Source organism: Rhipicephalus microplus, chromosome 1 (assembly GCF_043290135.1).
Source record: "Rhipicephalus microplus isolate Deutch F79 chromosome 1, USDA_Rmic, whole genome shotgun sequence".
NCBI classification, from domain to species: Eukaryota; Metazoa; Arthropoda; class Arachnida; order Ixodida; family Ixodidae; genus Rhipicephalus; species Rhipicephalus microplus.
The window spans coordinates 76,176,195-76,188,530 of record NC_134700.1 but is presented as its reverse complement, the minus strand read 5'-3'; the positions used below and the strand labels follow the sequence as shown (position 1 = coordinate 76,188,530).

Sequence of the window (12,336 nt, the reverse complement as noted above, 5' to 3'; positions counted from 1 at the left end):
TCTCTTCCTCTAGTGAACACCCAAGGGGAGAGTTTGGAAGACCAGGCAAACACTCTCGGAGCACACTTTGAACAGGTCTCCAGCTCAACACACTATAGTGAAGCGTTCCGACGATACAAAACCGCAATAGAAAAACAGAGATTAGAGCGCAAGCCCAGAACACCTGAGGCATACAACGAACCTTTCTGTTTGGCTGAGCTGCAGGCCTCACTTGCCTGCTGCAATAAATCTGCCCCAGGCCCGGACCGTGTGGCTTATGAAATGTTGAAACACCTGCCCACTGAAACCCAGAAAGCTCTCCTCTCTCTCTATAATGCGATATGGTCTTCTGGCGAGCTACCCTCAGCCTGGAAGGAAGCTATCATTATCCCAATTCTAAAACAAGGCAAGGACCCGGCCTCAGTTTCCAGCTACAGGCCAATAGCATTAACCAGCTGTATTTGCAAAGTCTTTGAAAAAATGATTAACAGACGCCTGATGCACTTCCTTGAAATTAATGGCCTACTTGACCCATACCAGTGTGGATTTCGAGAGGCTCGGTCCACCACTGACCACCTTGTCCGTATCGAAGCACAAATTCGCGATGCTTTTGTTCATAAGCAATTTTTTCTGTCTCTGTTCCTCGATATGGAAAAGGCATATGACACTGCATGGCGCTTCGGCATATTGCGAGACCTGTCACATTTAGGTGTGCGGGGTAGAATGGTGACAGTTATCGAAAGCTACCTGTCCAATCGTACATTCCGTGTCCAAGTTGGCACCGTCTTCTCTCGAGTATTTGTCCAAGAAACAGGAGTGTCACAAGGAGGTGTATTGAGCTGCACACTTTTCATAGTTAAAATGAATTCCTTGCACCTGTCTCTCCCACGAAATATTTTTTACTGCATATATGTCGATGATGTGCAGATTGGTTACAAATCGTGCAACATCTCAATGTGCCAACGCCAAGTTCAACTAGGGTTGAACAAGGTATCTCAATGGGCAAACGAGAATGGTTTTATACTCAACGCGCAAAAGAGCACTTGTGTCTTGTTCAACCGAAAGAGGGGCCTCCATCCTGACCCCGACATTGACCTGCATGGTCAACCTCTGTCAGTGAAGACCGAGCACAAGTTTCTTGGTCTCATATTAGACACTAAGCTAACCTTCATCCCACACATCAAGTATTTAAGGGACAGGTGCTTAAAAACAATGAACATTTTGAAAGTGTTGTCACACACTACATGGGGTAGCGACAGGAAATGTTTAATTAACTTATATAAAAGCCTCGTACGCACACGCCTAGATTACGGTGCTATAATTTATCAGTCGGCAACACCATCAGCCTTGAAAATTCTCGACCCTGTCCACCATCTAGGCATTCGCCTCTCTACGGGTGCTTTCCGCACCAGCCCTGTGGAGAGCCTGTACGTGGATTCAAATGAATGGTCGCTCCACCTACAAAGATGTTCCCTGTCCTTTCTGTACTTTTTGAAGGTGAAGGCAGACAAGAAACACCCTTCCCATTTCATAATTAATGATTTGTCTTGTTCTGGCTTGTTCGAGAACCGTCCTTCGTTTAGACAGCCCTACACGCTGCGTGTAAGGAGCCTGGCCGAAGAAACAGGTGTGCCTCTTCTTGAACCCAGTTTGATGGCTCCTGCAACATATCTGCCACCGTGGCAGTGGCAGCTTATAGACTGTGATATCTCTTTTGTTGATGTCACAAAGCACGCACCACTTGCACACATACATACATTTTTCCTAGAACTACAACATAAATACACATGCCCTGAGTTCTTTACCGATGCGTCAAAGTCAAACACTTCTGTGTCATATGCAGCGGTAGGCCAATCCTTTTCCGAGGCTGGCGTTCTTCATCCTAATGCAAGCATTTTCACAGGAGAAGCTTACGCAATACTGGCGGTCATAAAACACATTAAACAGATAAAATTACAAAAGGCGGTAATATACACAGATTCCCTAAGCGTGGTCAAAGCCCTGAAAACTCCTAAAAAACACAAGAACCCCGTGCTGGTGTCACTCTACTCACTTCTGTGCACACTCTACACATCAAAACAGCATGTCGTTGTCTGCTGGGTTCCAGGGCACCGTGAAATACAAGGAAACGTTTTGGCCGACAATCTGGCTGCTTGCGCCAATGTCACTACTGCCAATGCATCAACACCAGTCCCTGCACTTGACTTAAAACCTTTCATAAAACGAAAGCTCAGGGAGTATTGGCAGAGGATGTGGGATAAACACACAGATAATAAACTCCATGCTATTAAGCCGCAACTAGGTTATTGGCCGCCACTATCAAAATCACGACACACAGAAGTAATACTAACAAGGCTTAGAACAGGACACACACATTCCACACACTCATTTCTTCTGTCTACCGGTGATCCACCATATTGTGAAAGATGTGGAGAGCCCCTTACGGTTCTCCACATTCTCGTCCAGTGCAATGAGCTAGATGCTCTAAGAAAAAAGCACTTTTTACTGCCCTACCGACAGCAGCTCCCTCTACACCCTGGGATGCTCATCGGTAGGGATCCGCTTTTTAAACTGCATACAGTTTTTAGGTTTTTAATAGATGTGCAAAGCTTTCACCCGATATTTCGAGGTCATCCGTAGCACGACCTCTATAGTGTGGTCGTCGCTGCGGTGACTATATCTTCATCATGGTTTTATTATCAAGACATTTTGCCATCAGCTATCACCACACATATGTCATGCCACTGTCATAATTTTATTACTTTCATGTTTTAACCCGCGTTAGAGCGAGGAATTTTAAGGCCCCTTTACAGCCACGCACCATATCATTGTTCATATCTGTAGTCAATTGAAATGGCGCTCTTTGGCCATCAATTGGCCCTTGCGCCACTAAAATCCACTCATCATCATTACAGTGCATGCATAGGGGTTTCTTACTAACACTTACTAACAACTAATCACTACATATAAGGGAGGAAGTATGTTATATTCAGTTTCGGTTTTTACTTTGTGTTCTTTCACCCCCAGGGGGCGCGTCTGTCTTTTATGTATATATTCGATGTGTTGCGTACAATAAACGTCTTTTTGTACGGTGGTGCTGCCGGTGCTTCTTACGTCTTTCGCAAACACCACACCGAGTCGTCGTCTTCATCGCAGCGACTTGTGCTAGCACCATTTGATGTTGCTACGGCGTGGCCCCTCACTCGCTTGTAAAAGCTTGACGCCAGCACCTCAAAGAACTGGTCGCGATCCAGGTACACCTTGCGCCGCTTTATGGGGCGAGTTTGCAACATAGCTTTCCGCGGCTGCACTCAACATAAATAGGTGGTACGGCTTCAAGAGTCTCCGCGTTTGTTGAGAACTAAACTTATTATTCCAACTTCCAAGCACACGAAACGCATGTAGCTTTTTATACGAGTTGCAAAACTGCGTTAAAAAATCCGGACACGCAGTCGGCCCAATTTTTTTAGTAGCTAGCTGACCTTCGCCTTAGCTGAAACTCTGAAAACCACTTTACACTATACAAATTATGCGTTTATTAGTAAATCTTTCTGTTAACAGGTGATGCAATAATCTGTTAATTCCTAATGTTGGGGGTCAATGTCGTGTTTGAGTTTTGATATATGAGGGAGTTTCACAACTAATATGTGCAGCAAAACTGCGTCTATACAATTATTACACTACGCCTATACAATTATGTGCTCCCGTGGGTTCACAATTATACGGCAATTGCGTTCGTGTAGTGCGCAGACGTTGCACGTCTGCTTCGCATTGCTATTTCTGGGCAATAGTTCGTGGATCAAGAGTCCCCGCAGGGGCGCCTGCGCAAGTAGGCGTTTGGTGTGTAGCGACACCACGGACCCGAGCTAACGGGGGAGTTTTGACTCCCTCCCACGCCTAGCCGTGCGTGGCTTTGCCGTGTCCGGGGAAAAGGGGATCCTGGGGGTTGAGCCGACGCTGGTTGATTGGACCTTTAAGGCCCCCCGGCAGAGGCAACACACCCCTTTGGCCCCGGCTTCACGTAGACGGCACCCCTGGGCTGACCCACCCAGGGGAAATCGGCAGTCGCCTTTTCCTATCTCTCTCTCCCTACATCTTCGGCTTTTGTTCTCACTTTACATCTTTTCTGTATTCTCCTCACTTCATTTTACTTCCAATTTTTCCTGGCGGCAAGGGTTAACCTAGTGTAAATATCCAACCTTGGGTAGATATATTAGGTTAGAGCGGCCATGTACGGCTGGCGCCTGCGCCTCCTTCGCGTCTCGCAGCGTTCCCTTGTTGGGCTCGGTGGTGGGTGGCTGGGATGGCCGCCGAATAAGCTATCAAATTTATGGGAACCCCTAGCCCTCTTACAACTAATCGCCCCTCCAAGAGGTGGCGCACCGATGCAATTTTTGAGTTTGTTCCAAACAAAAAAGATAACTTCCCCAAATACCACATAATTCACTGTGAAAGTACAGAAAAGAAAGCTAGAAGTATTTCACCTTTCCTTGTGTTCAAACGTCTCATAGAAACGCTGGGCGCAGGCTACAAGGCCACAAAGGCTGCCAGTGGTGACCTGTTACTTGAATTAAAAGACAACGCACAGTACCAGAGACTACATAAACTCACAGCATTTGGGGATCAGCCTATCACAATCACACCGCATCGAACCATGAACACAGTGAAGGGTGTTGTATCAGATGGAGACCTGATGGACATCTCTGATGATGAACTTCTAACAGGCTGGAAAGAGGAAAACGTCATTCAGGTGCAGCGTATCAAAATAAGAAGAGAAAATAAGGAAATCCCAACGAAGCACATCATACTAACTTTCGCATCTAGCACCCTCCCCACTGAAATAGCAACAGGATATCTTAAACTGCCAGTTAGACCATACATACCCAACCCGGGGCGCTGCTTTAAGTGTCAGAGGTTCGGGCACGGCTCCCAGAGCTGCCGAGGACAGCTTACTTGCGCGAAATGCGGCACCAAAGGTCATACCGCTGACGATGACTGTCAGTTACAAGTCCACTGTCCAAACTGTGAGGGTGACCATCCTGCATATTCCAGGTCATGCATGGCCTGGAAAATGCAAAAAGAAATTAATAATACAAAGTTTCAATTGAACATAAGCTTCCGTGAAGCGCGGCAGCGCGTTTCCCCGCATTTTGCTGGGAACACATCGTATGCCGAAGTGGTGCGAGGGTGGTCAGCACCACTTCGGTTTTCGGCAATGCCTTGGACCACGCCCAGCGTGCCGAGGCAAACGCCACAAACCCCCATGGGGGGAGCAGCCTCGGCTGCCCCACCGTCCTTGAATACAGCCCCACCGAAGGCCTCTGTGAACCTTGGCAGCAGCCAGGGCACCACACAAACTAAAGAGGTCCCCTCGACCTCCAGCCCGGTGGGGTTTAAGGCTCCGTCTGTCACGACGAAGCCTACAACGAAAACAACATTATCTGTCGTCTCTCCTGAGGCGATGGACACATCAACTGCACCGGCGCAGACTGCGCCAAAGGAGCGGCGGGGTTCCCTCGACCGCTCTAAAAAAGAAAAAACGGTAATTACAGGGCCTTCTAAAGGCTCTGTAAGATAAGTCACTTCTCTCTTTAGACACCAGCCACACTCATTTCGTACACACAGTACTTCTTTACTCCCATAATGGAGACACAAATTATACAATGGAACGTCAGAGGACTACTTCGAAACCTCGACAATGTCCAAGAACTTCTACACAAACATTCTCCAAAAGTGCTGTGTGTACAAGAAACACACTTAAAATCCAAGAATACAAATTTTTTGCGTCAATATGTTGTCTTCCGAAAAGACAGAGATGATGCTGTGGGGTCATCTGGTGGTGTAGCCATTATAGTTAATCGAGGAGTAGCATGCAATCGTCTACCACTACTAACATCCCTAGAGGCAGTGGCCGTTCGAGCAGTTCTATTGAATAAGCTCGTCACCATCTGCTCTCTATACATACCGCCGCAACACCGCCTGGAAAAACATGATTTCCAGTCTTTAATAGATGAGTTACCAGAACCATATTTGGTTCTAGGGGACCTGAATGCGCACAGCGGTTTATGGGGTGACTGTCGATGTGATGCACGAGGTCGTCTCATTGAACAGTTCCTCTTTTCATCAGGTGCTTGTCTGTTGAATAGAAAAGAGGCAACATATTATAACCTTGCAAACAATACTTACTCCTCCATAGACCTCAGTATCGCATCTCCTTCACTTGTACCATTACTTCAGTAGAAAGTCATAAATAATTCATACGGAAGTGACCATTTTCCTTTAGTTTTAAGTACACCAATAACATATGAATGTCCTCCACATGTTCCCAAATGGCTGGTGAACAAAGCCGACTGGGAACAATTTCAAAAGATTACACACTTAAGTTGGATTGACATATGCGGATTAGGCATAGATGAAGCTGTGCAGTACTTCACGGCTTTTCTTACTGACGCAGCAGCCAAGTGCATTCCACAAACATCTGGACTGCCCGGCAAACGACACGTCCCATGGTGGAACACTGAGTATCAGGATGCGCGAAAGGAACAGAACAGGGCATGGAGGTTGCTGCGCAACTCGCCGACAGCAGAAAACCTTGAGAGCTTTAAGAAAATAAAATCTCGAGGCAGGAGAACGCGTCGGCAGGCCAAAAGAGAAAGCTGGCACAAGTTTTTATCAGGGATAAATTCATATACACAAGAGACTAAAGTCTGGGACATGGTTCGTAGGGTAGCAGGAAGACAAGTACACTCACTCCCACTCGTAAACACACAGGGTGACAGCCTGGAAGATCAGGCGAACTTCCTCGGTGCACACTACGAGCAAGTGTCGAGCTCGGCACACTATACTGAAGTTTTCCAAAGATATAAAGCAAGGATAGAAAAACAGAAACTAGAATATAAGTGCACAAAACACGAGGCATACAACCAACCTTTCAACTTAGCTGAGCTACAATCACTAAACTCTAGCGGTAATTCTGCACCAGGCTACGACCGTGTGACGTATGAAATGTTGAAAAACCTGCTGCTCAAAACGCGAAAAACTTTACTCTCTCTATACAATGCTATCTGGCTTTCTGGCACCATCCCTGCTTTCTGGAAAGAGGCTATTGTTATCCCTATTTTGAAACAGGGCAAGGACCCTTCCTCAGTTTCAAGTTATAGGCCCATTGCACTAACCAGCTGCCTTTGTAAACTTTTTGAAAAAATGATAAACCGCCGACTTTTACATTTCCTTGAAACACACAATCTGCTCGACCAGTTCCAGTGTTGGTTTCGAGAGAGTAGATCCACCACCGACCATTTGATGCGTATCGAGACACAGATCCGAGACGCTTTTGTCCACAAACAATACTTCCTCTCAGTGTTTCTCGATATCGAGAAGGCTTACGACACAACATGGCGTTTCGGGATATTAAGAGACTTGTCTCACCTGGGTGTGCGCGGTAGAATGCTTTCCATAATCGAGAGTTACTTGTCCAATCGGAAATTTCGCGTCCGTGTGGGCAGTACTCTCTCCCAAAGATTTGTGCAAGAAACGGGAGTACCGCAAGGTGGTGTACTTAGTTGTACACTTTTTATTATTAAAATGAATTCCTTGCACCTGTCCATCCCCCGCAACATGTTCTATTCCATATATGTCGATGACGTCCAGCTTGGCTTTAAGTCATGCAACCTAGCAATGTGTGAGCGGCAGGTTCAGTTAGGTTTAAACAAGCTCTCCAAATGGGCAGAGGAAAACGGATTGCAGCTGAACCCAGAAAAAAGCACGTGTGTCTTTTTCTCCCGAAAGAGAGGTGTGCACTCAGAACCTGACATTGAACTGAATGGTCAACGTCTGTCTGTCAATGCGGAGCATAAATTCTTAGGCTTAATCTTGCACAACAAGTTGACATTCGTACCACACATCAAGTATTTAAAAACAAAATGTTTAAAAGCCATGAGTGTTATAAAAGTGTTGTCACGTACTACGTGGGGTAGTGACAGGCAATGCCTCATGAACCTGTATAGAAGCCTCATTCGCACCCACTTAGATTATGGGGCCATTGTCTATCAGTCCGCTACTCAAAGATCCTTGAAGATGCTGGACCTCGTGCACCATTTGGGCATCCGCTTTCTACGGGTGCTTTTCGCACCAGCCCCGTAGAAAGCCTTTATGTTGAGTCAAATGAGTGGTCGCTTCATCTGCAGAGAACTTATATGTGCTTTGTTTATTTCCTTAAGGTGAAAGCAGACAAGAAGCACCCCTCATACTCTACAATTAATGATTTGTCAAGCTCAACTCTGATTCAAAGCAGGCCTTCGATGAGGCAGCCCTTCTCAGTTCGCCTGAAGAGTCTAGCTGAGGAAACTGGAGTCTCACTTGAACACAGTTTAATGGCTCCTGTAGCATACCCACCACCGTGGCAATGGCAGACTATAGACTGCGATGTGTCTTTTCTAGAAGTTACAAAACATGTGCCTATTGTCCATATCCGAACATATTTCCTGGAACTTCAACACAAATACACACGTCCTGAGTTCTTTACAGATGCCTCTAAGTCCAACTCCTCTGTGTCCTACGCTGCTGTTGGCCCTTCCTTTTCGGATGCTGGCCCTCTACATCCAGGCACAAGCATCTTCACAGCGGAAGCTTACGTGATACTTGTGGCAGCTAAACACATCAAACAATTACGAATACAAAAAGCAGTAATTTATACAGACTCCCTCAGTGTGGTAACGGCTCTGCACAGTCTTAAAAAACAAAAAAAACCCTGTCCTTGTCTCACTTTACTCCATTTTTTGCACACTCTACACACTCAACCAACATGTTGTAGTGTGCTGGGTGCCTGGGCACCGTGAGATCCAAGGCAACGTGAGGGCGGATCAGCTCGCTGCATCTGTCCACAAAACCACTGCCCCTACACCCATATCAATCCCGGTCCTTGATCTGAAGCCGTCTCTTAAACGAAACCTCAGGGACTACTGGCAGAGCAAGTGGGATAAACACACACAAAACAAACTACACGTTATCAAGCCGCACCTTGGCCATTGGCCACCAGTATCAAAATAACGTCTAACAGAGGTAACACTAACAAGACTCAGGATAGGACACACATACACGACACACACACATCTTTTGTCCGGTGGTGATCCACCATTGTGTGATAAATGTGGTGAGGCATTAACAGTTCTTCACGTTTTAATCCAATGTAAACAGTTAGACACTCTAGGAAGACAACACTTTCCATTACCCTACCGACAACATATACCTTTACACCCTGCAATGTTTTTCGGTAGGGAACCACTTTTCACCCATAAATCATTGTTAGCTTTTTTAACCCTTTGTAGGGCAGGATATGTTTTTTTTAAAAAACCAGAAAAAGGTTGTCTTATTTTACTAACCAAGCCAACAGAAGTAGTTTGAAAGAAATTTCAAGGATGTACAACGAGTACTTTATTAAAAAAAACTTGGACACATTTGTCCCACTGGCGCTAAATTAAAATTCGAAAAATGGGACGCATTTGTCCCAATGCTCTTTGAGGGCTCCGGGGTTACATTCGGGCGGCGTGAAAAAGTCCAAAACACGTTGAACCAATGCTCCTTGAGGGCTCCTTGGTTACATTCGGCCGGCATGAAAAGGTCCAAAACACGTTGAACAAAGGGGCACATTGCACACAGAACACAGAAGGTTGGTTCGCGCTTCTTTCTTGGCAGTCGAGCACCAACGACACCCCCTCCTTTTTGCAATCTTCTGAGGGTGATGTCCAGCTCCCAGAAATCGGACTTCATCAGCAACGCCTACCATTTTCTGGCCATGTTTGGCACCTTTTTTGTTGACTCGATACGGGCGATTGCTGGACCTTTTGAATGTTTGCCCGTTTATCAGCTGGCGACCAAGGACGAGCCGGAACCAAAGGTAGCTCATTTCACTGACTGCTTTCATTTGAAGAAAAGCATTTACTATTGCTGCGTCCAGCAGAAAGTAAAAAATTCGGTACCACGACTTCTTCGATCGTCGATCCACCGGGTATGCGTTCCTTCTTTGGTCAAACTTGTCGACTCCGCCCATCCAGGTATTGTAGTCGGAGACTGCTTTTGGGCACTGGACGGATATAGATGAGCCATTAGAAAGCTTTCGAACAATGTCCTCAGTGTCGCTGGGGTGATGAAAGTTGGACAGCACGTGTACGTTTTTCGTGTCCCGCCACTGATAAGCTGTGATGCTCCCTTTCGCACGCCAGATATACTGTCCCTTCTGTAGCTTGTTATCCCGTTTGATTTCGTCAGGTAAGTCCTTGCGGTTTGGGCGAACCGTTCCTGCGGCCAAAATGTTCTTTTCTTTCAAGGCCTCCATTAGGCGTGTGGACGTGAAAAAGTTATCGAAATATAGCTGCGTGCCAGCCTCTACTCGGTCAATGAGGGAGAGCACAACAGGCTCACCGAGACCTACGTTCGCAGGTCGGTCTGCACCTTTACCTTCGTAGACCTGAAATTGAATCAGGTAACCTGTCTGAGAGTCGGCTCTGCACCACACCTTGTATCCCCGCTTGATAGGTTTCATTGGAAGGAACTGCTTCAGTGAGGACCGGCCTTTGAATCGTACCATACTCTCATCAATGGCTTGGTGCGCTGATGGAGTGTATTGTCTCTTGAAACTTTCATTCAGTGCAAGAATGAGAGGACGCACTCTTGCCAATCTGTCGTACCCTCCTTCACCTTTCTTTTTTTCCTTGGTTAGGTCGGTGAGGTGCAAACAGTTCATAATGGCTTGAAAACGACGGAACGACATAACCTTTGATATTTCAGGACAATTGAAAAAACTGTCACTGCTCCAGTACAGGTACATTTGATGTCTGGGGTTTGTGCTCATCAGCAGAAGTATGCCAAAGTATGCACAGAGTTCATCAATTGTAAGCTCTTTCCAAAGCTGTCGGCCTTTCTGTTTGGCAAAGCGGTTTGTCTCAGTCACCAGTGTGTTCATGATACCTTCGTCAAAATAAAGAGCAAAATCTTCACAAGGTGTCGTCGGGAGATTTGCACTGTATTGTGGGTCCCAAATTTTTGGAACACGAATGACGGCATCCGGTTCGCTGCTATTTCATGCCCCAACCTCCTCCTCTTCGACTTCTGCTTTGTCGCAAATTCTAGGCACTTTCTTCTGCCTCCTTTTCTTTCTTGAATAGGTAGCCTTTCGCTTTTGTGGTTTCCTTGTTGATTCCGCCGCTTCAGCTTCACTGCTTTGCTCATCTGAATCGGGCGGAGCGAGCTCGGGTGCGAAGTGTTCATCTGTATCTCTGTCGGAATCACTCGACGTAGGGTAGTCAGGAAGGCTAAAATATAATTCCAGCGCTTCCTCTCACGTCAGCAATCGTTTACCTGCGTTTTTACAAGCAAACAGAAAACAAAAGAGTTGGTGAAATGTTTCACTACACATCGAATGCTGGCAGCGGTGGCAGTAGGCTTATTCCATCGTCATGCAGTTTTTGCCCTGGCACCATTCGAAAAAGCTTTTAGGAGTAAGTATTGCTTCTATTGTTGAAAACACCCGATTATTACATGCTGGAACTATTTCTTTTGAAGCACAGAAAAGGGTACACTCACTTGTCATCTTGAATTATTCTTTTCCGGAGACTCACGATGCGGAAATTTGTGCCGCCGGTGAAACGGAAAACACAATTTTGATGATGATGATGATTAAAGGCCTCCCCTTTGAATCGGGGTGACGGCATGCGCCATCTAGCCTACCTTAATAGTTCGAGTTTAAATTTTGTCCCTCAACTCGGATGTCTTTTTAATTTTGCCCAGCCGCTACTCTTGGCTGGGATCTTATTTTATCGACTTCTCTGCTTTTCCTCCACCAATACTCCAGCCGCTGCTTAGTAATACCTACTGCTGACCAGTTAATGCTTCCATCAACCGCGAAGCCCAGCGCCTCAGGAAGTGTGACCTTCCCCCCATTTCTATCCGGCTGAATCTTTTGGCATTCCATGACTGTGGTCGATTGTTTCTTTATTTATGCCACATCCAACACATGTCTCATCCTGTGACGAATATTTGCTCCTGTAAGTTAGAGTTCTCAAGCAGCCAGCCCGCGCCTCAAAGAGCAACGCACTACCTTTATTGTTGTCATAAAAGTTCTCTTTCCGGATCTCTTGTTTGCTTGCCTTGTAGATTCCCAGCGATCCCTTCTTTTCCATCCTCTCTTTCCACATGAGCAACTCTGTTTCCCTCACTTGCTTCTTAACTGGCCCCCTTTGCTTATTTGCCGCGGTCAAGTTATATTTAGTCGCCAGCTTTCGCGTCCTCTTCCGCCATTGGGTGTCCACACTTTTCAGGTACAGGTATCTGTGCACTCTGGCTGCCCAGTTCTTCTCATCT

At 46.2% G+C, this 12,336-nt stretch overlaps 1 protein-coding gene across 3 annotated transcripts in view; it reads left to right on the top strand.

The window, feature by feature from the left end:
* LOC119178684 (uncharacterized) overlaps nt 1-12,336 on the top strand; it is a 176,825-nt gene that overhangs the window by 143,355 nt on the left and 21,134 nt on the right. The window lies entirely within an intron of this gene.